Source organism: Rhinatrema bivittatum, chromosome 8, assembly GCF_901001135.1.
Source record: "Rhinatrema bivittatum chromosome 8, aRhiBiv1.1, whole genome shotgun sequence".
NCBI classification, from domain to species: Eukaryota; Metazoa; Chordata; class Amphibia; order Gymnophiona; family Rhinatrematidae; genus Rhinatrema; species Rhinatrema bivittatum.
The window spans coordinates 185639668-185666072 of record NC_042622.1 but is presented as its reverse complement, the minus strand read 5'-3'; the positions used below and the strand labels follow the sequence as shown (position 1 = coordinate 185666072).

The following is a 26405-nucleotide window of genomic DNA, read 5'->3' as shown; positions in this document are numbered from 1 at the left end:
GAAGAACCCTAGAGTCATCGGTCTCCCTCCCAGCAAAAGTCGTATCTTATGTTTCTCCTGAAGTCCCCCCTCCCTGCAGTTTCACATCAAGGCGCCCCCACAGTCCCTGAATTTCTTAACAAATATTTCAGCAGTGGCATACAGTCACTTATTTTAACTGCATTACAAAACCGTGTGCGGCTACGGAGCTCAGCGTTTTACCACTTCTAACACTGCTCTGTGTTTAACAGAAGAAGCCGCATCATAATTAGCACCGGGAAACCTGGTAACATACAGTACAATTAAAATGAAGATGCATGAGCAGGCTGTGCGGCGGGAGAGACAGGAGCAAGGGGACGTCTGTGTCCTCTGCCTATCACAGAGGATGCAACAAAAGGCGTATTTCCTCCCCCCCCCCCAAAAAAGAACAAGCCGCCTGGTTTAAATATATACAATTAAAAATAAAGCAAGGGCACAGCAAGAGGAAGGCAGGCAGCAGATAAGCCTGGGAGAGACATTTAACTTGATCACCATTTGAAATCCCAGTTTGCGAGAGGGGGCGGGGAGGGGAAGTCGGGTTTGGTGACAGGCAGGGCACCCTGATCCTCCAATCTGCCCTGCCTTTCTTCATCTCATCTTCATTTCTTGACATAGCAAAAAAAAAAAACCAAAACAACCCAGGAACTCTTAGAACAGGCTGGAGTCAAATCTTCAATGAGCTGTCGAAGAGCAGTAATTCTTTTTCTTTTGAATTCTGGGAGACAACATGATGAGAGTACTGAAGACAAAATGTAGCGTGCCAGCTCGGTCTCTCAGGTGATCTACTCGCTGGGCTGGGGATGCTACAGTGGCAGCACTTTCAGCTCCCCGGGGAGCGGAGGGAGTTGGTCCGCATGCCATGGTAACTCCTAGTGGCTGCATTTAGTAGGGATGTGAATCGTTTTTTGACGATTTAAAATATCGTCCGATATATTTTAAATCGTCAAAAATCGTTAGGGCCACGATACAATACCAATTCTCCCTATTTATCGTTAAAAAATCGTAAATCGGGGGAAGGGGGAGGGCAGGAACTTACTTACTTGCCCTAAACCAATGGCAGGAAAACCGGCACGCTAAAACCCCCTAAAACCCACCCCCGACCCTTTAAATTAAACCCCCCCAAATGCCTTAAATTACCTGGGGGTCCAGCGGCGGTCCGGAACCCCCGCTGAACGACCTCCTGCAGTCGATCTCCTGCCGGCGCCATTTTCCGTACGGAAAACGATTTGCGGCAGGAGATCGCTCCCGGACCCCCGCTGGACCCCCAGGGACTTTTGGCCAGCTTGGGGGGGCCTCCTGACCCCCACAAGACTTGCCAAAAGTCCAGCGGGGGTCCGGAACGACCTCCTGCAGTCGAATCGTGTTGGTCTATGGCCGCCGCCATTTTGCGGCCGCCATTTTGCAAAATGGCGCCGGCTGAAGACAACACAATTCAATTGCAGGAGCCCGTTCCGGACTGCCGCTGGACCCCCAGGTAATTTAAGGCATTTGGGGGGGGGGATTTAATTTAAAGGGTCGGGGGTGGGTTTTAGGGGGTTTTAGTGTGCCGGCTCACGATTTTAACGATTTTCACGATATTTTAAACACCCAAACGGCAACAATACGATTCCCTCCCCCTCCCAGCCGAAATCGATCGTTAAGACGATCGAGGACACGATTCACATCTCTAGCATTTAGTGCCCACGACTGCAGGATTCCCAGATGGTGCGTGCCCTGGCAGAAAAGCCAGTGTCATTTTGCACACGTGAGCTTTCTCAAGTTCTCGGCGGCAGCAATAAATGTAATTGAAATAATCCACGATGCGAGTTGCGGCTCCTGCCAACTGCCAGTGGACATCGCCACTGCTGGGCACAAAGGATGGATGCTGCACTCGAGAAAAAGAAGCAGGACTTTGAGGTGGTTACTTTTTTTTTTTTTAATCAGCTTGCATCCAGTCCGGAAAGCGCCGGCACCTAGCTGGGCACTAGGGCTGCCTGTTACGAGGACTGTGAGCCATTCTTTCTGGGACAGATAAGCAAGGTTGCACCACAAGTGCTAGATGACCAAACAAGGTTTTCCCAGTTCCCTGTCAGCTTCAACAGAGAGTAGGCCAAAGGTGGAGGAGTTGCTTTCCCATTGGAAGCTAATTTGGGTCTGCTAAGCTCCCAGCACCAAGAATTAAGTGAAAATATGGTGAAGTACCCTGCATTTTGAATGGCTATTGATATTTACCAGTCCCCCAGCAGAATAACACATCGAGGCTTGATGGCCATCAAACCTCCTGCTACCACTAATTCTTTCTCTAGTGCTACCAGATGCAAGCAGCACTGTCCCGATGCACATAAGATATAGAACCTGCTCTGTGGATCTTACAGTCTGGTCGGGACTCGCAGACAAGACAAAGAGCTGAAGACAGACAACTTAATCTGAGTAATTGGGCCTTGGTCTAGAAAATCTATATCAGCAAAACAGGAAGTGGGGTTAGGTGGATGTGGGGCAGGGAGGGCTGGATTCCGAGCCAGCCTATTGGCTCTTCAAAGCATGCTTCACGTCCTGTGCCGTCTTAAACCCTAAACTGCAGGGATTTCTCCTTCAGCCTCTGTATCATTCCTCCCCCCTTCCCTGCCATCTGATGCCCACGCCTCCACAATGCTGATCAATACTTTACTCTTCTACCTCTGTTTTTTATTTTGCTAACGCTTTTTCCATGACCTAGCAGAAACTTTTGTAAAGTTCTTTCTTTCTTCCAATGCGCATGCGTTCGTATGCATCCATTTAAACTTTCACACCATGTTAGTGTGATGGTGGTTGGTGAGGCTGATCTGTTTATATGGTTTAAGCATATTCATTTAGGAAGGTGTTTTTATAATCTGTTGATACTGGGATTTTAACCTTGTAAATGAACAGCAAAAAAGAGCCAAGTCTGAATCTTTTGAATTTTCATTTGCATTTGTGTTCTATGCAAATGTCACAGATGTCAAAAGTGACAAAACAAGCCACAGATGTTAATTTGTATAATATAGGTTCTGAATTGTATAAATGTTATGTATAGCTATAAATCAAATAAATCCAGGAAGTAGCATTGTTACAGCGTCACACTCATTATTTATACACAATTAAATATTGGAAGTTATGTTTGAGCCCAGAAGTTCCCTCCTTTTCCTTTGGGGTTCCAGCTCAATCACGAGATGCCCTAACTGGGCTAATATGCCATAAGCCTTCATTTTACAGCTACCCAGGATTCCCCTCTTCCCTTTCCCATCCACCCCAGCTCTTGCTGTGACAGTCCTCCTGGCTGAGAGGCACAGACCGAGGTTTCCCCCTCCAGAACCAAGCACGTGTGGTGTTCAGCCAGCAGGTGTCGCCGTTGTGTAATGACCGTGACTCCCTCTCAGGCTCTCTGAATGCTTCCTCCATAGCACAGAGCAGGACCTGGCTTTACAATTCAAGGGTAATTTTTTTGCTCTAGGTAATTGGCCTCTACAAAGAAATGGGATATTGGGCAGATTTTTTTAAATTATTTTGATTTAATTTTCTGGGGTTTTCCCCAGGTAGTATTACTTTTTTTTGCAACTGAATAACAATAGAGAACAAACCGCAAGACACTGTGTGGATTTGAAAGAGAGCAGGAAGACATCCACTGGAGCATAGTACATCAAGCTTAGCTTTGTAGCAGTGGCAACTATGGTACTGCCCCTTGTATATCCACATGTTCCAGAAAAAAGATGATCTCCTCATTGACTCGGCCCTACCACTACAGACTAAAGCATTTATTTGTAAATAACTAAGACAAACCATCTTGCATTACTAACGGGCCGATACAGTAAACTGCGCGGGAGAGCCGGCGAGCGCCCGCTCTCCCGATGCGCGCCCAGGCCACTCTCCTGGGCGCGCGATTCACTAAGGAAAGGTATGCAAATTAGGGCCTGCGGTAAAAAGAGGCGCTAGGGACACTAGTGCATTCCTAGCGCCTCCTTTTTGACAGAAGCGGCGGCTGGCAGCGGGTTTGACAGCCGATGCTTAATTTGAGCTGGCAAAATTGAGCGTCCGTTTTCCAACCCGCGGGCAGATTTTTTTTTTTTTTTTTAAGATTTTTTATTTTTGGGGCTTCAGACTTAATATCGCTATGATTTTAAGTCGGAGGGTGTACAGAAAAGCAGTTTTTTCTGCTTTTCTGTACACCCTCTGTATCGTGCGGGACTAACTAATAGCGCCCGCAACATGCATTTGCATGTTGCGGGCGCTATTAGTTTTGGGGGGGGGGGGGGGGTTGGCAGCGCATTTTCCACGCGCTATTACCCCATACTGTATAACGGGCTAACGGTGCGCTCCGGCCGAGCGCACTATACGGAATCGGCCCGTAGTGATTAAAGGTTTGAATAGTGTCTGTCATTGTTTGCTTCCCATTCTCCGAGAAGTTTTCACAGTAGGTGGAAAGTTGTTTTTTTTTTCCCCCCACCAAACCCTAGTCCAAATCCTATGAAAAAATCTTTAGAGAATTTAAACTCGAGCTTGCATTTGCTATCTCAAGCCTTGAACCAAGCAGTGAAAGAAAAAATTGTCAAACTCACAATGATCCCTGGCTTTGGTGATTTTGAAGACAATGTGATAGAATAGGGAAATGTGGGGATCAAGAGACGCGTTTACTGCCTAATAGGAAAGCTGAAGACAACTATTATCTTTTGGGTACACAATTTGTGACCTAATTGAGGTTTTTGGTTTTTTTTTCCCCCCCTAAAAAAAAATTAGTATATTTATATTTCCAGACTAAGTATCTAGTGCGAGCTCTGGTCTAAAACCCGGACTCATGGGCCTGTTTCTGGTTTAACAGGCAAATGATGAGGACGTATCGTGCAAGCTGGACTCTTTGTCAGTAAGAACGTCCTTCGTACCTTTTCTCTCTGGCTTCCACATGCGGGTTCTCCTTCCCTTAGCGATCCAACCATGGAACCATCAGCCGAAATGTACTTTCCTTGGAATTTCTTCATGGAAGGTGTTGCTCCTGACAAAGTTGTTGGATTTTCCACCTTCCTTTTGTTAATGCAGGTCAGGTCTAGTTTTTGGCTGTGTTTATTTTTTATTTATTTATTTGCTTTTTATATATCGACATTCGTTTTCACCTCACCTAGGTTTACAGTATAACGAGTGGAAACTGAAAGGAAATTACATCTGAACCGCTTTCTTAACAACAGAAAAAGGATAGAGGAAGGGTGGAGGTAGGGGGTAAGCAGAGAGCAGGAACATCGCAACAATAAGTTTTAACAGTTGTAGCGTAACAAGATAGGAACAGTAACAAAAAGTTTAACAAGTGAGGTCTTTCATCAACGGAATAAGCAAAAGCAATTCTGAAAGTTGTATATTAATAATGATGGGAAGGGAAGAGAGTATGTTTTTTATGCATGGGCTTAGGAGGGTATGTGGGGATTTGGGTGTGTGGCTGTAGGGGGTGCAGGGGTCATGTAAAGGTTTGCTTGAACAGCCAAGTTTTCGATTTCTTTTTGAAGTTTTGCGTGTTTGGTTCAAGGCATGGTGTTCCATAAAGTGGGGCCGGCAAGCGATAGCGCTCGTTCTCGCGTTGCGGTGAAGTGAGTACGTTTGGGTGTGGAGATAGGTGGAGTTCCGTTATGGGCTGATCTGGTGTTTCTAAGTGGGCTTTGGAAATGGAGGGCGGAGTTGAGCCATTGTATATCTTGGGTATGAGTGTTTAGACTCGTATAGCGTAATCTGAATTGGATCGGGAGCCAGTGGAAGTCTTTTTTAGAATGGGGGTAATATGTTCATTTTTACGGATGTTTGTAAGGATTCTGGCTGTGGCATTTTGTAGCATTTGCAAGGGTTTTAGAGTGGCTGCAGGGAGTCCTAGTAGTATGGAGTTGCAGTAGTCTATTTTGGATTACAGATGCTCTTTCCTTTTGCCTTTCATCTGCTGTAACTGGTGATGGGCCTTTTCACAGATAAGTTTGCAGTGAGGGTTTTCCTCCCAAATAGCAGCTGCACAATTATAACCACATCTCATTGGGTATTTATCTATTTTTATGCTTGTTTGCTATGTTTCCTCTTTAATTTCACAGATGTCTTGATTTATTTTATGCCAAAATCGAGTCTGGCTGTCTTTAGTCTGTTAACTGGCTGGCTTTTATGATGGGGTTTACTGCATCCATTCAGTGCCTGAGAAAATCTTTGAGTGATGTCAGATTGGGAGGAGATGGACCTTGGTAGTAGCAATTGGCAAATAGACTTGTTAACAACAGACATTTTCTTTTTTTTTTCTTTTTGGAACATACTTGAGGCTTTTGGCATCAACCGTAGGTAGCTTACCCCCTCTCCTTGTTTGCTTTGATTTAGCATTGGATTAAAACTGGTGTATTAAGATGAATTGTAAACGAGTTCCTTTGAGGAGTCTGTGGTTGAGCATGGTACTTCCAACAGTTATTAATTGCCTCTGAACTTAGCAAAACATTTTAGAGTTCATTAAGCCAGGGAACTTTGAAAAACATATTGGAGCATTTATTGGAATTTGCACTCTTACAGTGGTTTATATAGCCAAAAGTATAGTTGCACCTAATACAATATCTGACAGCATAATTCTTAATATAGGAGAATAGCCTTACTGTTCTTTGGTCACCCTCTGCTGGCTGACCATCTATCAGCAATATGAGCAAAGGATGTTAAGGGCTGTACAATCTAACAGGACTAGGGAGGGTCAGGCACTGGTCATACAGTGATGTTTGTCTTTTTGCTTTTCCACTTCCTGAATCAGTTTCCATTTTTTGTAACCAAAACGTTTTGTTTTCTATGGCTTATGATTTGTGCACGCACATTTTTTTGAGCGCAAGCCTTTTGAACACACAGTTACCGCTGCTGGTAGCGTTGGTAAACAAGAAGCCTAAATGCATTGCTCTTTGTGTTGCCTGTCATGTTGGGGCTTCTCAGCCTGACCTGGCTTCTAACCTGTGTCAGGGCTGTTCAGATGCTCAGGGAGAGTTGTCTTCCTTGGATTTTGCTAATCCTGGATCCTCTCATTCTGATGATGGTCTGGTTATGGTTTTGACTGGAAGTGCGCCAGATCTTGGTTCTCCCTTGACTGCTTCCTCCGCTGGTGAGGGCAGTTCTGTGGGACCAGCTTCAGTTCCTTCTGGGCTTGGTCTGGACCCAGCTGCTTTTTCTTGGGTGAAATTTTTTCAAGGCTTACAAGCCTTTCTTCAGGCACAGTCCTCCACTTCCTCCATTTCTGACGTTGGACCCTCAGCCAGTGGCTTCTCCCTCTTCCAGTCCTATGCTTAAGCACCGGGAGTCGCCTTGGCTCCCTGCGGGTGTTCCCGACAGGAATCCAGATGGCACTGGTGATGAGGTTGGTCCTGGTTCTCTGGAAGATGAGGAAATTCCTCCAATGCCGGAACCGTATCAAACTATGTTGTGGGTCTTTCATAGAGATGAACTGCCAGCCCCGATTTCCCAGACCTTGAAACAGCTGGGTGTTCCTGGTTCGGATGCTTTGTCTGAGCCAAGGAATAATCCCATTTTGATTTCCTTACATAAAGCTCCTTGTTTTTTTCCCTCTGGATGCCATTCAGGAATTGATTGATCTGGAATGGGATGCCCCAGAGGTAAAAACTTTTAAAGGGGGTCAGACATTGGAACCCCCTGGATCCGGCTATGAGAGAGCGTTTACTGTTTCCCAAAGTGGATGCTCTGGTTCGTGCTGTTTTGTAAGTGGGCGACTATCCCTGTAGAAGGAGGAGCGACCTTGAAGGATGTACATGATAGGCTTACTTAAGAATATCCTCAATCCTTTCAGGCAGTGGCGATGAATTTACAGATTGCCTCCTGTTGTGCCGTAGTGATGAGATCTTGTCTGCTTCTCTCTCAAGAGATTGATGAGTCTGGACGGAATTCCAGAGCGGCTATGGAACCTGCTGCTGCCTTTTTAGCAGATGCAGGCTGTGATTTGGTCTAGACCTTGGCCAGAGGAGTGGCTTTGGTGATAGCAGCTGGGCATCAACTCTGGTTGCGAAATTAGATTGGCTGTGTCAGCTGACCAACCAAGATGCCCTTTAAAGGCTCGCTCTTGTTTGGGAACGAGTTGGAGAAACTGGCCAGTAAGTGGGGCGAGTCTCCAGTGTCTCTGTTGCCAGAGGATAAGAAGAGTTACCCTGCCCCTTTGGTATGAGGGGTCGTTTCTGGGGTTCCAGGCGTTTTCATCCCTGCAGAGGAACAGCCATTCAGCGAACTTGGCCTTTCAGTAGATCTCAGTCCTTCATCTCAAGCAGCACAAGAGAGGAGTGGGCTCAAGGGGGTGGACCACTCCGAGCTTCCCAATGAAGGTTTGCCAACCCATCTTCCGACCAGTGGGTCTGACCTGGAGGTGATACGCGAAGGGTATGCACTGGAATTTCACAGTATTCCTTGGGACATGTTCATGCTGTCCCCTTGCCACTCCCCGCAGAGGAAGCAGGCAGTGGAGCTCATGCATCAAAGGCTACTCAGTCTGAGGGCTGTGGTTCTTGAGACATGGGCACCGGAAAGTATGGGGCGATATTCCATTTATTTTGTTGTGCCCACAAAGGAGGGCTCCTTTCGTCCAATCCTGGATCTCAAGAGGGTCAACCATCACTTGAAGGTGACTCATTTTCGAATGGAAACATTATGCTCTGTAATAATGGTGGTGCAGGCAGGGGAATTTCTGACCATCTTGGATCTGGCAGAGGCTTACCTTCATATTCCCATCTGATTGGAACACCAATGCTTTCTATGCTTTTTGGTGTTGGGGCACCATTATCAGTTTTGGGCGCTGCCTTTTTGGTCTAGCCACTGCTCCCAGAACATTTTCCAAGATTATGGTGGTCGTAGTTACAGCCTTGGGAAAAAGAAGGAATCCTAGTGCACCTGTATATGGATGACCGGCTGATTTCGAGCCAAGTCTCATGAAGCAGCTGCCTGGTGACACACAAGGTGATCTCCTTATTGCAGGTGCTCGGTTGGGTGGTGAACCTGGCCAAGAATAGCCCAGTTGTCGGAGTATCTGGGGTTTCAGTTAGATACGGGAAAGGACAGAATTTTCCTACAAGAAGTTCAGATCCACAGATTGATGAGTCAAGTGCAATTGTTGAACACCCTATGCCCGACAGTGTGGTCCTACCTGCAGGTACTTGGCTTGATGGCGACTACTCTGGAAGTGATGCTGCAGGCAAGGGTATATGTGACCTCTTCAGCGCTCTCTGCTATCTCATTGGAATCCACAGTCTCAGGACTATGCTGTTCAACTCCACTTGCCTATGGATATCTGCTCCCACCTCCAGTGGTGGTTGCAGGAGGATCATCTGAGAAAGGAAGTTCCCTTGTCCTCTCTGGCCTGGATGGTACTCACAACAGATGTGAGTACACAGTTGGGGGGGCTCACTGTCTGCAGTTAACGGCTCGGGGGTGCTGGAATGCCGAAGAGTCCCTCTGGAACTTCAATCGCCCGGAGGCCCGGGTAGTATGGCTGGCATGCTTGTAATTCAACCACAGGCTGCGGAATCCAGCGGTTCACATGATGTCGGACAACGTGACGATGGTGGCCTATATCAGTCGCCAGGGAGGAACAAAGAACCAGCAAGTGTTGCAGGAAATAGACCAGCTGATGGACTGGGCAGAAGGCCATCTGCAGATGATCTCCTCTTTTACTGCAATGTGAGAGGCCAAGGTAAGAGCAGACTTTCTCAGCAGGGAGAGTCTGGACCCATGAGAGTGGGTGTTGTCAGCCGAAGCATTTCAGCTGATTGTGCATTGCTGGGGCCTTCTGTTCCTAGACCTGCTGGCGACTTCTCAAAATGCGAAGGTTCCTCATTTCTACAGTCTCAAGAGAGATCTGTGGTCCCTGGGAATAGATGCTCTCGTACAGGTCTGGCCGGAAGACAGATTGCTTTATGCCTTTCTCCGAGGCCCTTGATGGACAGGATAATTAACAGGGGATAGTACTCCTGGTGGCGTCAGACTGGCCCAAGCATCTGTGGTATGCAGATTTACAACCACTCCTGGTGAAGGCCCCCCCTTCGTCTTACGCTGTACATGGATCTGCTACAGCAGAGACTGGTTCTTCCCGAGGATCAGACTCTATTCTTACGGTTTGGCCTTTGAAAGGGTTTGACTGTTAAAATGTGATTATTCCTCTGCGGTGATTGCCACTTTACTCTGCGCTCGCAAATTCTCCACTTCCTTGGCTTATGTGCGGGCTTGGCGAATTTTCGAGACCTGATGTGAGAGGTGGGGTGTTCTTCCTCATTCAGTTAAGATCCCTCTCATTCTGGATTTTTTTACAGGATGGATTGAATAAAGGCTTGGTCCTTAATTCCTCGAAGGTGCAGGCTGTGGCTCTTGCCTGCTTCAAAGTCCTGGTGAATGGTGTTTCTTTGTCTCAATCTGATGTGGCCCATTTTTTTTTTTTTTTTTTTTTTGAGGGAGTGGAGCATCTTAGGCCTTCCTTGAGGTTACCCGTTCCATTGTGGAGTCTTAATTTGCTGCTGAACGTTTTGCAGGGCCCTACGTTCCAACCATTGCGTAGCCTTTCCTTACAGTTGTTGACCTTGAAGACTGTGTTCCTGTTGGCTATATGTTCTGCATGTTGGTTTTTTGAGCTGCAGGCCTTGTCTTGCTGGGACTGTTCCTTCGGGTGACTCTGAGGGCATTACATCCTTCTTGCCCAAGGTAGTCTTGGAATTTCATTTGAATTGGTCCATCTCCTTGCCGTCCCTGGTTAAGGTCAGGGATGTGGAGGAGTTTCGCCTTTTGCGCTCCTTAGACATTATGCGTCTTGTTGTGGTATTTGGAAGTTTGAGTCTCTTTGAAAGATGGATTGCCTGTTTGTTCTCCACGGCGGGAGTAAGCAGGGCACGCCAGCTTCGCTACCATAGCTCATTTGGATTAAGGAGGTGGTCAAGGTTGCATATGTGGATGCTGGAAAGCCATTACCTACTCAGGTTAGGGCCCATTCCACTAGGGCTCAGGCAGTGTCAGGGGTGGAGGTTAGTCTGTTTCCTGTTTGATATCTGCAGAGCTGCGATGTGGACCTCCTTACACACGTTTTCCAGGTTTTATCGTCTGGATGTGCAGGCCCGGGAGGATGCAGCCTTTGCACATGTGGTGTTGATTTGGGGAGTACCTTAGACTCAGGACCAGTGGGATGTACCAGTCTGTTTGAATCTTATGTGAATTCAGTGTTTATGGTTGGTTGAGTACAGATCTGGTTATCAGTTTTTCATCATGGTTTTTTAATCAAGTTTTTTGCTAACCTGTCCACAGTTGCTTTTGAAGAGAATACTGGCAGGCTGAATCACTGCAGGGGTGTATATACTGTGAAGTCAGCTTGCTCAATCTCCATCTGCTGGCAGAGGAGCATAAACCCACTGGTCATGAGTCCATCTGTTTACACTAAGGAAAAAGAAATTATCAGGTAAGTAATTTCTCCATTTGATAAAATGGACATGCACCTGGAGGAAGAAGTAGACGACTGGGAGAAAATGGGGCGAGGTGGAACAGTGCACCAAATTTTAAAAGGTACTATGACAAAGGCAAAAATTCTGTATGTTAGAAAAGTAAGCAAAAGTAAGAGGAAAAAGAAACCGATCTGCTCCTTAAAGGAGGTGACCGAAAAAATACAGGCAAAAAGAACAGCGTTCAGGAAGTATAAAGGATCCCAAAAAGAGGAACACAGGGAAGAATACCTAGTGAAACTGGAGACAAAGAAAGAAATCAGGAAAGCAAAAGGTCAAATGAAAGAAAGGATTGCCAAAGAGATAAAGAGAGGACAAACATTTTTCAGATACATCAGAGAAAGAAGGAAGGCTGAAATTGAAAGGTGACAGGGAGCAATGTGTGGAGTCAGAAAAAGAAATGTCGGAAATATTAAACAAATACTTCAGTTCGTTGCTGGTTGACAAGACTATAGAAGGGAATGGGGTAGAAGCAACTCCTTTTACAGAAGAGAATGTATGGGAAGGGCTAGGAAAACTGAAAGTGGACAACGCCATGGGGCCGGATGAGGTACATCCCTGGATACTGAAGGAGCTCAAATGTGCTTGCGGGTCCACTGAAGGACCTATTCACTCCCTGGAAATGGGAGTTGTGCCGTCAGATTGGTGAAGAGTGGTTGTGGTAGCAGAGAGGATAGTGAATTATCTACAATGTGGTATATTGCTAGCCTGAGGCAGCATGGATTCACCAGGGGAATGTCCTGTCAGACAAATCTGATTTTTTTTTTTTGATTGGGTGACTAGAGAATTGGATTGAGGTAGAGCACTCAATGTGATCTACTTGGATTTCAGCAAAGCTCTTGATATAGTCCTACATAGGAAGCTTGTGAATAAAATTAAAAGCTTGGGAGATGGAACCAAGCCAGTGGCATGAATTATAATCTGGTTGACTAACAGGAGACAGTGTATGATGGTAAATGCAACCTACTCTGAGTGCTGTGTTAAGTGGCATGCCGTAAGGATCGGTGTTAGGATTGGTTATGCTCAATATTTGTGAGCACCATTGCAGAAGGGATAGAAGGTAAAGTTTGTCTCTTTGTGGATGATACTAAGATCTGCAACAGAGTGGACACACCAGAAGGAGTGGAGAGAATGAAATGTGATTTAAGAAAGCTTGAAGAGTGGTCAAAGATTTGGCAGCTGGGATTCAATACCAATAAGTGCAGACTCATGCATCTGGGGTGCGATGAAAGACTGATGCGCACGGACCAAGAGAGGGATCTTGGGGTAATAGTATCTGGGGATCTGAAGATGGCAAAGCAATGTGCCAAGGCGATAGCTAAAGCCAGAAGAATGCTGGACTGAATAGAGAGAGGCATAACCAGTAAGACAAAAGAGGTGATAATGCCCTCGTATAGGTCTTTGGTGAAGCCTCACCTCGAGTACTGTGTTCAGTTCTGGAGCCCTTATCTCAAAAAGAATAGAGGTGAGATGGAAGTGGTCCAGAGAAGGATGACCAAAATGGTATGGGATCAGTATCAGAAGACGTAGGAGAGGCTGAAGGCTCTAAATATGAATAACCTTGGAAAAGAGGAGGTGCCGGGGAGATATGATACAGACCTTCATGTACCTGAAAGGTTTTAATGATGCACAAACTTAGAACCTTTTCCTGTGGAAAGAAAACAATAGGATTAGGGGTCACGAAATGAAACTCCAGAGAGGACGACTCAGAACCAACGTCAGGAAATATTTCTTCACAGAGAGGGTGGTGGAGGCCTGGAATGCCCTTCCAGAGGAGGTGGTGAAGGCAAAAATAGAGGGAGAATTCAAAGGGGCATGGGATAAACACTGGATACTTACATGCCAGAGGATGGAAATGAAGAAAAGTGCATGGGGGTAACTTGCTGGTGCAGCAGTTACTACCATTTTAACCAGTAAGCCTTATGCTTTTGATGCAACTGCAACATTTCTCTCTGCTTCAATGGCAGGGGGAAAAGTGTTATTGGATTCAGACAGCAAACAAGGGCCCTGATATTTATGGTCTGGGGAACTGATAGGCATGGGGGTAACCAGCACAGTGCAGCGGTCACTACCCTAACAGAAGGCATGGATTACTACACCTAACCAATAAGCCTTGATACGTTTGATGCAACTGCAACATCGCTCTCTGCTTCGAAGGAGGAGGTGGAAGGAAAGAGGAATTTGGATTCAGAGACAATGAACACGAGTCATGACTTTTTTGACAGTCTGGGGTACTGATGCGCAGACATTAAGAAAAAACAAAGGACTGCTTCTACGCCAAGTCCATAAGCAAAGCACGCCAAGCAGCACTGACTGATACATGGGGGTAACCTGCACGTAGCGGCAGATACTACCATAGGAAGCTTGCTGGCAGACTGGATGGACCATTGGACCTTTTCTGCTGTCATTTCTATGTTTCTATGTTAGTTTTGCTCTAAATTACCTTGTGGACAAAGCAGGGCACAAAATGAATCGTCTGCCATCTTGCTTCGCCCCATTCTGTTTTGTCGCAGTGTATCCTTTTTTTATGTCCGAGAGAAGCTGTGTAGCAAGCAAGAAAGCTTTGATATTAACTATTCTACTCTGTTCATTTTTATTTACCGTTTCCCGGCCCTCTCCGTGAATACCAATGTGAATTGCACCCATGTCCTTTGGAGGAATAGAATGCAGAATCACAAAAGTGATATCATTTTGTGGAAGCTGGTATTCTTTTTCTCCCAAGATTGCAGCAGTGTTAGTGATTCAAAAGCTTGCACAACCCATCCATGAAAAGCACATGGTGCATGAAGTTCCGATCACCTCCTGTAGTGAAAGGTTCCAGCAAGGAAACCGGATTCGTTGAAACTTGTGGCACCATTTTACAAGACAAATCTAAGAATTATTTGAAGGTGATGGGTATGTGAGTTCTTGAGAACACATAACTGCCTTTATGTGGTCCTGATAGCTCAGGTACTACATCCTCTTCCAATGCCTTTTTATTGGACCAGCATAACATTTATCACAACCTGCAAAGAAGCCATATTTATTTACCAGAAGGGGTATCATTCTTTCTCCAGAAATATGGGTTTTCTGGAAAACTTTGAATTGAAAAATTTTCCTATGCAAAGATATTTTTAATTTGCATAAAATTTACATAACATGTTACTTAGAAAATTTTCCTATGCCTGTTTTCCTGATGCCCTAAAATATTTTGTGGTCTGATGTGGTATGCTGTTTAGTTAAAAAACAAAGGTCCCCATATGACTATCCCAGTCTGTGTTCCCGGAGTTCTTCAGGTAGCCAAGTTGTTTACTTGAAATATTTGATTAGAGCAGAGAAAATAAAAACTGCCAGGGTTTGATTTTCAATGTGGCCTCTGTGCATAAAACTCCTGTTTAATGTGTGTAAGTGGTTTTTAAAACCAATTCTGAGTTTATGCATGCAGAAGAACCCTATTTAGCACATACCTTTACCCATAGTAACAAGGCGGTCCCAGGGGATGGCGTGGGGAGAGCATTTACGCGTAGGCTTTTAGATATTTGAAAGTATGCGCATAGATGTACACGCAGAAACTTGCACGTGCCGGCACAACCTGCAAAGTTTCCATACTTAAATACCCTCGTAATCTAGCCCTGTGGGGACTGTTGGAAAATGACCCTCCCTGTGAGGTTTAAATGGTTTATGCAGAAACAAATTCAAAGCTCGAACGTGGCAAGCTTTCCTAATATTGCACCAGCCTCCCTTTGTAGTTACTAATGACTTTTAGGAAACAAGAAATTTTTAGAAATGGGAAAAATTACAGCCTGGGGAAAATTGCCCCCCACGTCTCTGTAACATTAAATGTATTTCGTAGCCATGCCTGTCACAGAAAGTGAGAGACTGGGAGCGTTTGCTCTGCATTATTAATCCTTCCGCTGAAGTACAGTTGGTGGACTGCAAAGTCATTGCAGCTTTTATGGTTCATATATGTAGGGCTTCAGTGTTATAACGTCTCCCACTTATCAGTACAGGTGAGGGGGAACGAACTCCCGCCAGGAGCATTTCTTCACCTGGCATCCTCTGCTTCTTCTTTGCCTTGCCAAGTACAGGACAATGGGCCATTGTGGCAGCTTGTTGAAAATTAACTCCTTCTCCTGCATCAGAGCACTTCAGCTCTTGTGCTCTGAAGTGGCAGAGATCACTGGGCCAAGGACCCGAGAGGACAGATTTTGTCATTTTAGGGAAGATTCATGGGAGATTTGCCACAATAGGCTGGTTCTCTTGAAAGCAGCATTTTACCTCCAGTTTGTTGTGGAGATCCTTTGACTTCATTGTGTGGTACAGCAAGCAGGCAGCCCCTAAAGCAGTGCTTCATATTAAAGATATCGTGCCCTGATACAGATTTTCTGGATCAGGTTGTATAGGTCTATACAATAAGGGAATTGGAACCAAAAAGTTACCAATAAGGGCCCTGACTTCAGCGGTCAGAGTAACAGATAAGTCTGAAAACAATTAGGTCTGAAAGCTGGAACTTTGAATTGTAAGAGCTCCAGGCAGTATACATTTTGATATCCATACCTACCATGATTACTCTCAGGTCAATACAGCAAAGTGCGGCCGCGGTTACCCTGCTCCTAACCCACTTTTCGGACGCGTTAGCCCTTCCTGCGATACACAATCCCCTTAAACCTACTCTTACCGCGTCCTTAAATCACCGGGTAACCCCTTTCTGCCCGCGGCATGTATATTAAATGTAAACAATCGAATTAGCTATTCCCTCCCATACAGTAACGTGCGCCCCGACTATCGCTTTTTTACACTGCTGTTTTGCTGCGCGTTTAACGTGCTAACTTACCGCCTATCCTTACCCCTGCGTTAGAGGCAGGGGTAAGGGTAGGCGGCAAACTTTCCCCCAGCCCCCGCTCACCTGCCCTGGCCGCGTCCATGGGTGCTGGTCTCCGGGGCAGCCCCAGTCCTCTCCCCTCCTCCCGAAGCAACGAAAGCGGAAAAAAGCGAAAAAGCAAAAAAAAAAAGTTGCAGGGGAGAGAGGACGGGCAATCCTACGCTCGGGATTGCCAGTCCTCTCTCCCCTCCTCCCGAAGCAAGGCGCGAAAAGCAGCCTTGCTTCGGGAGGAGGGGAGAGAGGACTGGCAGTGAAAAGCAACGAAGCGACTTACTTTTTTTGCAGCCCCCCTCCGGAGACGGACATCGGCGAAGACGGACCACGGCTCCCCTGCCTCCAGCTGCCCGCGAAGATGGACGCATCGCACGGGCGAAAGCGGCCCCTGTGCGTGCAATTGGCCGCTCAAGACATGACGTCACATGCCGTGACGCCAAACGTCGTGACGTCACATCTTGAGCGGCCCAATTGCACGCACAGGGGCCGCTTTCGCCCGTGCGATGCGTCCATCTTCGCGGGCAGCTGGAGGCAGGGGAGCCGTGGTCCGTCTTCGCCGATGTCCGTCTCCGTAGGGGGGCTGCAAAAAAAGTAAGTCGCTTCGTTGCTTTTCACTGCCAGTCCTCTCTCCCCTCCTCCTGAAAAGCAAGGCTGCTTTTCGCGCCTTGCTTCGGGAGGAGGGGAGAGAGGACTGGCAATCCCGAGCGTAGGATTGCCCGTCCTCTCTCCCCTCTCTCTTGCTACTTTTTTTTTTTTTTTTTTGTCGCTTTTTCCGCTTTCGTTGCTTGCTTCGGGAGGAGAGGAGAGAGGACTGGCAATCCCGAGCGTAGGAGAACCGTCCACTTCCTGGTACCTGTCATTTGAAATGACAGATACCAGCATGTCCGTGAAGCGTTAGGCCAGCGCACCCAGGATACTGTATAGCGCTCTATACAGTAAAACGGGTTGTATGGGCCTAACGCCTCACGGACGCTTCTTAGAAGCAGCTTGCATTAGCAAGCTATTTACATACAGTATCGAGCGGTAGGTGAGCTGGACTGTGCGTGCGGCAACCGCGGGTGCGCCCGGCACTAATGCAGCTCTCCCTACCGCTCCTTACTGTATCGGCCTGTCTGTAAGGGTCTTTTATTTAAATTGTTTTGTTTGCATATAGATCCATAAGTTTTAGCACTTGACACTTACAGATTTTTTTTTTCACCATTGATGCAATCCTTTGAATATTCATGCCTAGACTACTGTATCTGATTATACATAGGACTGCAAGCTCTTCAGGTAGTGGAGAATACAGCTGCGAGGATATTGGTGGCGACCCGGCTCACCCCAGTGTTACGTTCGTTACATCGGTTGCCGATCAGTTGGACAATTTTAAGTTTAAAATCCTGACTTTAAGACCTAATGCGCTGAGTGCAAAAATCCCCAGTATGTGTGGGTGCACTGCTCAGGATTTATAAATCCTCAAGAGTGCTCAGATCTGCAGGTTGGAACTTTTCAACTTCCCCTTGGGGTGAATTTTCTTCTCTTGCAGGAATCGTGAACTAGAGCTTTTACAATAGCCAGTCTCCAGTTGTGAAATGCCCTCCCTGTCGATATCGGGGGCATTAAATTTACAAAGTGTTTAGAATGGGCTTAGAAACCTTTTATTTTTTTTCTTTTTGTTACAGAGGCACTAGAGTAGAGCAGAGAGCTATTAAACTGTAATCATCAGTTGTTGAAGTATCACCACGGTTGCTGAGACCTCTGAGGGTGCGATTTTTACATTTGGAATCTGAATGTACGACATGAGGGTCTCCTGGCTGTGTTAATTGTGCTTTAGTTTATGTCTGACTGTATTATATTATTGTAATTATGCAGAGTTCTCATTGTACACTGGCAAGAACTTTAGATCATGCAGGGTACACATTTATACAAATAAACACAGTATAGTAATACCCAGGATTAGAAATTCTCCTTCTTGCATGCTTGATCCACACAAACTGGGCGATGTCTTGCCGTGTACTGGGTGGGGGTGGGGGTGAGGGAGGATTTATACACTGAATAAAGTAAGCTGAAGGTCTCTCTCTCTTCCCTCTATTCCTCCCCCCCTTACACACATTTTCTACCTTCTTGGCTGTTCTTTTTCCCAGTTTCTCACCCTCTTTCTTCCTAGCATTTCACATCCCTTGATCTGGCCTTTTTTTTTTTCCCTTGCACTCCTAATTTCCCACCCTACTTCCATCCCTGTACTTCACCCACACCCCGCCGTGCCACCCAGCCTCTCTCGCTCGTGTAAGGGGCCCATGTACCAAGAGTTGGGTTTTGGTTTTTTTTTCCTTCCATTCTGTATCTGTGGGGAAAATGCTTAGTGCACAGGGCTCAGGGAGGGTAACTTTCCAAGGGACTTGTGCGGGTAAGGTAGGGCTCTTCCAGTACATGCGTAAACTTGCACCCCTGCAGACAGCATGTGTGTACTTTTCAGCACCGAGGGGGAGAGGGTGTTCAGGAGGCGGAGTCTGGGCGAGGTTAGGACTTAGGCACATACCTTTTGGCTTTTAAAAATATGCACGTAAATTCTCTCAGCAAAACAACATGCACCAAAAAGCAGGTGTAATGGCGTTTGCATAGTCTTGCGGGAATAATTTTCAAAGGCTTGGAAATTGGCATGGCTTCTGGGCATATTTGCTGGCTAACTTATCCGCAGTGTTACAAAATTACCCCCTAAATGGCTGTTGCTACATCTGATCATTGGCAGCCCTTCTGTCACTGTCTTGCCTATTTAGTTTCTTTTGAAAAAAATTTGTATTGCTTTGAATTTTTACCTCTCCAGCCCCGGAGGTCATAAACGTTTATTATTTTTCACCGCTCCTCATTACCTATTTGGGATGAAAAATTTCAGAGAGACTTCCCATGTTTTTACCAGAGGCATCAGTTTACAGCTTCAGATATGTGATGACATGTTTGGTTTGCAAGCTGTATCGCAGTCCTTAGGATAATAATCTCTTATTACTCTGCTGAAGTCTCTGGCACTTTCCTGCTTTTTGTACAGCTCTGTAGTCGTCTTCCTTTGGGTTTTCCAGCTCAGCTGGAACTGGCCTTGCGGTGCCACCAGTCTTCATTTTCAGCTGTCCGGGGTCTTTTAGCTGCCACAGCAACACTCTGCCGGCCTGAGAGGCATGCACTGGAGTTCTCTCTGTAGCCTGTCCTGGCTCAGATGTGCTGTTAGGTAGGCAGTAGGTGTTTCAGACTGACGCTCCCTCCCAGTACTCCTGTGGTGCCTGATGTGCTGTTACCTTCTGCAGCCTAGAGCATGTGGTCCTTCTAAACTCTCCCCTTCCTGGTACTAACCAGGCCTGACCCTGCTTAGCTTCCATAATCTGGCAAGTTCAGGTTCTTCCAGGCCAGTCTTGATTGGATTTTCAGGGTTTCAAAGGGAATATAATTGGACTATATCTGGTCAAGGGACGTTTAAAACTTGCAGCACAGAGGTCATGGCCATTCTGGTCCTAGAGAAAACAGGTTCCTTGACCAGATATAGTCCAATTAGATTCTCTTTGAAATCTATAAACTGGCATCAGAATAGTCCAGAGAGGACAATGTAGGTGACCTTTCAAGACCCCATAGCTTCAGGTCTGAAGAAGGGTCTCGTGCATTGACATTTTGAGAGATTCTCAGGTCCTGCAAGGAATCCCCTGTTTAAAACTGGAAATTTCATGAACATAGCTAACCTTCCGCAGGCTTCGGCAACAATTGAGAAACCATATTTCTAAGTAAGTTTTGGGATTTTTTTTTTTAATGCATTCAGAATGCCTCCATTGTCCGTCTAACTGGAAGTTCTAATGTTTTATTGTGTAGATGATGACAGGAAAAGACCCATGGTCCCATTGTGTGCGCAGTTATGCTGTCCCATCCTGCAGTTCTCTTCCTTTCTGCTGAAGAGGGAAAAAATTATAAAGCGTGTTTAATTTTTTTTTTTTTCAAGCTCTTATGGGTTTTGCTTTCCAAAAAACATTACTATTGCCAATTTTAGCTTTGCACCCAGGGGGACCTGGCGGAAAGATTTTTCCACTGCGAACTTTGAGACGAGAACAAAGCTCCCCTTCAGTTTTCTCAATGAAGGATATGTCTTAGGACATTGCAGCAAGCTTTAGAACCTCCTTTATTTTCCACTAGTCTGAGCCAAACCAATTGTTGAAAAGAAGGATAAAGGATCACGCTGTCAGAATTATGACTTTCCAGAGGGGGAAAAAAAAAAAAAAAATGACCGAGGCCAGACGAGTTTCCTTCAGGGGCTGGCAGCCAGCAAGGCCCAGGCAGTGTGCGTGTGTGTGTGGATGTGTGAGGGAGGGAGGGAGAGAGTGCTTGTCATGCATTGTGTGTGCGCTTAGTGGGAAGGGAGCCTGGCGCTTGGAATGTGGCCGGGCAGGCTTGGCTGATGGGAACTTACACTGTGGTGGGGATTCCCTTTGATTGCCATGAAAGGAAACCCTGGGCTCCGAGCCGCCTGTTCCTGTGCTAGGAAGCGGAGAGAGCCAGCCGACGTCACGCAAGCCTGCGCCAGTCTGCAAACACGAGCAAGAGAGGCGGGGGGAGGGGCAGGACATCCCGGGCAAAAGAAAATCCAAGAATGATATCCATCCGGTTTGGGGTGGCTCCCGGTTAGGGTATCCGAGGGAGCCAAAGAGCAGCGTATGCACGGGGAGGCGGGCTTTGTGTCTTGCACGCTGCTTTTTCTAACCTTGAAAAATCAGCATAGATAAGAAACTCGGCTTTGAAGAGTCGTTACTGGTGGTTTCCTTCCTGTGCTCACCCAGCCTTCAGCTATTGATTGCAAAGTGCCTGCCCTGCATGCAACTTAGCAAGAGTGAAAGTGGTGCTGCGTGCTATGGCCTTCTGATCTTTCTGTTGAGTTCATGGTTTTTCTTTTTTACACGGATGCCCAATAACTGCAATATGGTTTGGTTTTTTTTTTAAGTGCTTTTCATCCCAGCTGGACTGCAGTGTCTTATCTATTTCTGGATTAAATTTTCAGGTTGACATCTATTTTTTTTTTTTTTTTAATTGGGCCCATGTAAGAATAATCCAAGAATGCTGATGGATCACATGGATTCCTTCTTCAGATGGTTCTCTTCTCCATAGAGAGGGCAGCTTTGTGACAACCTGCGTAACTCAGGTGTTCCTAAAGCACATAAGTTATGTCAGTTTTTTCCAAGGAAAATTATGCACCTGGGTTCACTTTGCAAATGATCCCTAAGAACGCGCACAACTTGCCCCTACCCAAAGTTAAACCCACTCTTTGTGGGGCGTAACTTGGGGGCGGGGTTAAGTTATGCACATATTTTCAAATGTCCCCTGCTCTTTTGTGCACTTAAAAATATGCGCAGAATTGGGTTACACATACTTCTATGGACACAACCCACGCAGTTTTATAATGGACCCCATTTAGGTGCCTAAATCTGCTAGCCATTCACTGAAATAGCTTGCAGTCTTGGAGGAGATTCTTCACAGGTAAACCGGTGTTTACCCACAGATCGAGCCCTTTTCATAATTACTCCCTCCACCCCCCGGTACAGGGAAAAGTGTGCACCGCTGTCCCAGAGTGCATAATGTTCCCTGCAAGAAAAAGGGGAGGTTTGGGGAATGATAAAATGCACACAGGGAGCTTATTTGAAACTCCCGTGCATACTTCCCAGTGGGAACTGGGCACCTGCAAATTCTGTGGGGGCCTTTTGTACCTGTGGGCCCTGCCAGACAAAACGTTTTCAAAGGGAACTTCACAGGCCTGCAAGCTACAGGACTGGACTAAAAATGTCCCCCCATCTTGTGCTGTCCTCCATAGGTGGATAGTCCAACCCTGCAAGTTGGTTAGCACATCCATAAAAAAGACGCTCTTGGGCTGCTGAGTGATATATTGAGATGCTGCCATGCATTGTTCACAATAATTATTACCTTTTATTTATCTTTTGCCTTGCATGTCGCTAACTACCCAAGAGGTAGGAAATGTGATGAAAAGTAAGTCCTCTAGTGCAGCTACCCAACAGACGACTGGACCCTATCGCATAGCTTTGTATCCCAGGCTTTATTTCAGTTTAGTAAATGCCGGGGTGGGCCAAGCCTCGTACAGGTTACGGGAGAGGTGGGGAGTAGCTTGCAGGTGGCTGCAGTGTCGCTGCACTTAATGGCCTGACGTGAAAAAGAAGAGAGAAGGGATTTTTTTTTTCCCGGAGATCACGTGGTCTCCCCACCTCTGTTTGGTGGATACAATGGTAAAGTGGGGAACCTGGCAACTTCTTTTTTCTATTTTAGCAGATGGGGCTTGCTTCTGTCATTTCTGGCTCCCTGGACCTGCACGGCAGCTGATGGACGAGATGAAGAACAATATAATAATGTTAATTATCTTATTTAGAAAAACTAAAGCATGAGGTGACAAAGTGATCTGCCCAAGGTTATAGTTGGCAGTGGTGCTGAACCCTAGAGCTTGTTCCCAGAGATCCTGCACCCCACACCCACCTCTCTAGGACCTGAAAGGCAACGTTGGATTTGTTGGAGATTTGTGATATCAGTGTTTAATATTAAAAAGCTGTTATTGTGCCATAAACATTTTCAGCAGCGGACACCCTGTGCACTAATCCCTTTGAGATTAGATTACCGAAATTCATCGGTGAGTAAGTGGGGGTTGCCCCTAAAAGATCAAGAAAGGTTACAGCAGTTCGAAAACAAAATAGCTAGAATCTTAGGCGGTCTGCATTTAAAGGGACCCTCCACCCCACCCATAGAAATCTGCGCTGGCTGCCAATTGCTGCCTGAGACAGATTTTAAACATTTTTATGTTAACTTTCAAAGCTCTGAAGGGCGAAGACCCTGGTCGTTTATGAGAAACCTTGCTCCGTATGCTCTTCACAACATATTCTATTCACGGTTCCCTCTGTAAATGTTGCTCATTTGCAGAAGGCAACGCGGCTTGCTCCTTCTGTTTTGTCGCTCCGGGATTGTGGAGCAGTCTTTTTTTTTTCCCCCACAGATCAGACTCTCGTTTCCATTGCCAGGTTAAAGGTCTAGCTGAGCCCATAGCTCACTTAGAACGTGTGGCACTTTGTTTGGTTGATAGTGGTTTTGATAACAATGGGATACGGATTATATATGGGACCGGGCGGTGTGATGATGGACGCAGTATTTTAGTCCAGGTTAGTCTGCTTGAACATTATGTTGGAATATGATTTGTGGAGGAGTTGGGGCTCAGTGGTTTTAGTGATGTGGGTTTTTACATTTTTTTTATTTTTTTTAATGGGAATTTGTGTATTTCTTCACGGAAAGGGTGGTGGATGCCTGGAATGCCCTTCTGGAGGAAGTGGTGAAGTCTAAAACTGTGAAGGACTTCAAAGGGGCGTGGGATAAACACTGTGGATCCATCAAGTCTAGAGGGCGTGAATAAAGAGGAGGCAGCAAAACACTGCACGGAGCGGCAGTAGCCACAGAGGCATTCACGGAGCGGGATGCCAGTGGTTGGTGTTCCACCTTCATGGAGCGGAAGGATGGAGGGCTGCCATCTCCAAAAAAAAAACAAAAAACAGGGGTGGGTAAGAGTGCCTGCTTGTTACAGCGGTTGCTACCCCTAATTGAGCTGGATGTTCACTTGGATGCAGTTCCAGCGCTGCTCTCTACATTGGTGGTGGTGTGGAGGGGAATTAGGGCTGGAGGGTACTGGAAGCCAATAGTAACAGGTGGGAGAGAGAAAAAGGGAAATAAAAAAATGGATAAAGTGCGTAGCTTGCTGGGCAGACTGGATGGACCGTTTGGTCTTCTTCTGCCATCATTTCTATGTTTCTATGTTTTTATGTACTGCTGCTACCCCACAAGTAGCAGTTTGGCTACTGTAAAACTATATTTACTTTCTTTGTCTTCACTGAAGAATTTGTTTGGCCCTGAAGTCTAGTGCGTGCTGTTTTATAAAGGTCTGATTGAAAACATCACAGCCTTCGCTAAGTTCGGTATTTCGTAGAGACTGGCATGGGGGGGGGTTGGAAGAATTTAAACGGCAGTGGAACGACTGTGCCGGGCTCCCAGGAAAGCATGGGGCAGCAGTGACAACCCTAGGGCACTGTGCCGCGGAGACTAGATGGGCCATTTTGGTCCTTTTCTGCTTTCATTTAACTATGAGATCGATTTATTAAAAAGGGTTTGTCCGGGTAACTTCTGAGTTATCCAGACAAACTTCTGAGTTTTAAATTTCCCGCCCCTTCCTTGGCAGTGAAGTTTTTAACCAGATAAGAAGAGGTAGGTCCGGAGCATGAGCTAAAAGTCACCTGGCTAGTGTCGTTGCTCAGTGATAGCTAGATGAACTTACCCAGGTTATTCTGGTCAGCTAAATGCCACTGCTCATTCCCCAACTTGCCGAGTATCAACCTCTGGCACCATCCTGCCAATTTTAAAACAAATCATTTTTTGTTTCAAGTCTTTCTTTTTAAGCAGAACTATTTCATGCACTGCTTGAGTGCCTCCAGATCAAGCAAGCAGCCAGAAATTAATCTCATCTTGCTTGGTAATCGCTGTATCTGTACTTTTTTCTTCCAGCTCACGTGAGCCTCTGCTTCCGCCTTTTATTGATCATTGCTCGATTTCTCCCCTCACCCGTCCAAGGGTTGTTTTTTTTTCCCCAGAATAGCTCAGTACACCATCCTCTTCATCCGCAGCTAACTGTACTTGTAGATTATGATTCTCTCTGACAAAATATTTCCTTCTGTTATTCCAGAGTCCATGACCCCGTGTTCTGGAACTGCCTTTGCTTTTTATTCATTTCTGCATTCGTTAACTCTTTGGTGACTGCGCCAGTCTGTTTTGCTTTCCTGCAGAGAAAACGTCTGATTCCAGGCACTGTAGGGTTAAGCAAAGTGCCAGGGAAAGTGTGAACGGTAATCTGAAAACCAATCTGATTTGGCAAAGCCTTATACTGAAGGTGGACGGTTGGAGGCCGATAGATGGGTAACTGAAAAGTTATCCATTTAAATGGCAAAGTGGCAATATTAGAAAGCCGTATGCTGCTAAATTCTAGCCAGATAAATTTGAGGATGGGCCAGAGTTAGCCACATAACTTATGCGACTAACTCTGGTTGCGCCACAGGGCTGTCCTAAAAATAACTGGATATACTTATCCAGCTAACTTTAAGATAGCTGGGTATATTCAGTGGCGTAGCTGTGCCACTAGCCAGATAACTATAAACTAGCCACTCCGTGGATGAATATTGGCCCCATGGTTTCTCCCTTCCCTGCCTAGCGCTGGTGAATCTCTCCACATTGTTGGGAGCCTTTGGAGGTGATTTTCAAGGAGCTTTGTGTGTAAATGTAACATACTAGTGTAGCAATTTTCAAAAACCATTTACCTATATTAAGTGCACTTCACGTGGGTAAAACCTGTTAAATTCAATGTCCTGTATTGTAGCAATTTTCCAGAGTCCACTTACACAGGTAAAGTGCATTCATATGTATGAAACCCAATTTTAAGTGTGTAAATCCTTTTCAAAATGACCGGTTCTGTGGCAATTTTAGGTAAAGGAAAACGGTGCTAAGGAGACAGAAGTGAGGTTTTAATGCTTGTTGAGGAAACTGTGTGCTGCCTATGCTCGTTCGCTGGGCTCCAGAGAAATAGAAGGTCAACAAACAAACAAGTTGGACGGTGGCGGTCCTTGCGTTTCTGGCTGGTGAAATGGCCTTTCCTCAACTACTGCACCTGTAATTCCTAATTCAACACACCAGCATGCATTTGGGTGTTTCCTTTCGGTAGTCTGTTTTTTCTTTTCTAGGCTATTGATACCCAACGAAGCCATCCTTCTTGTACCAGTTGAGTTATTGTGTCAGCACTTGAATAGAGTGGGTCCTGCTAGCCTTGAGGTTTGCAGCCAGGGAAAAAAAAAAACCAAATTTGGCTCTTGGTGATGCTAAGTGGTGCAGCACCTGGTGCCTTAGGTTGCTGTGTTAGCAGGTGCAGTGTGCAGTGTGTGTTTGTGCAGGTGCAGTGTGTGTTTGTGCTCTCAGCAAAGCCTACTCTCTGTGTACTCTCTGTGCAGCCTGGTAAACGCAATGGAAAAACTATCCAAACATATCTTACAACAAAT

General features: G+C 46.0%; 1 protein-coding gene and 1 long non-coding RNA gene across 3 annotated transcripts in view; one reads left to right on the top strand and one right to left on the bottom strand.

Moving 5' to 3' along the window:
- The window catches only part of ATP2A3 (ATPase sarcoplasmic/endoplasmic reticulum Ca2+ transporting 3), a 154950-nt gene that overhangs the window by 8966 nt on the left and 119579 nt on the right, over window positions 1–26405 (top strand). The window lies entirely within an intron of this gene.
- LOC115096854 lies at window positions 18889–20982 on the bottom strand. The gene is made up of 2 exons (XR_003858155.1): window positions 20744–20982; window positions 18889–20228 (listed from the first exon to the last, which is right to left on the bottom strand). It is a non-coding gene; the product is annotated as an uncharacterized LOC115096854 (long non-coding RNA).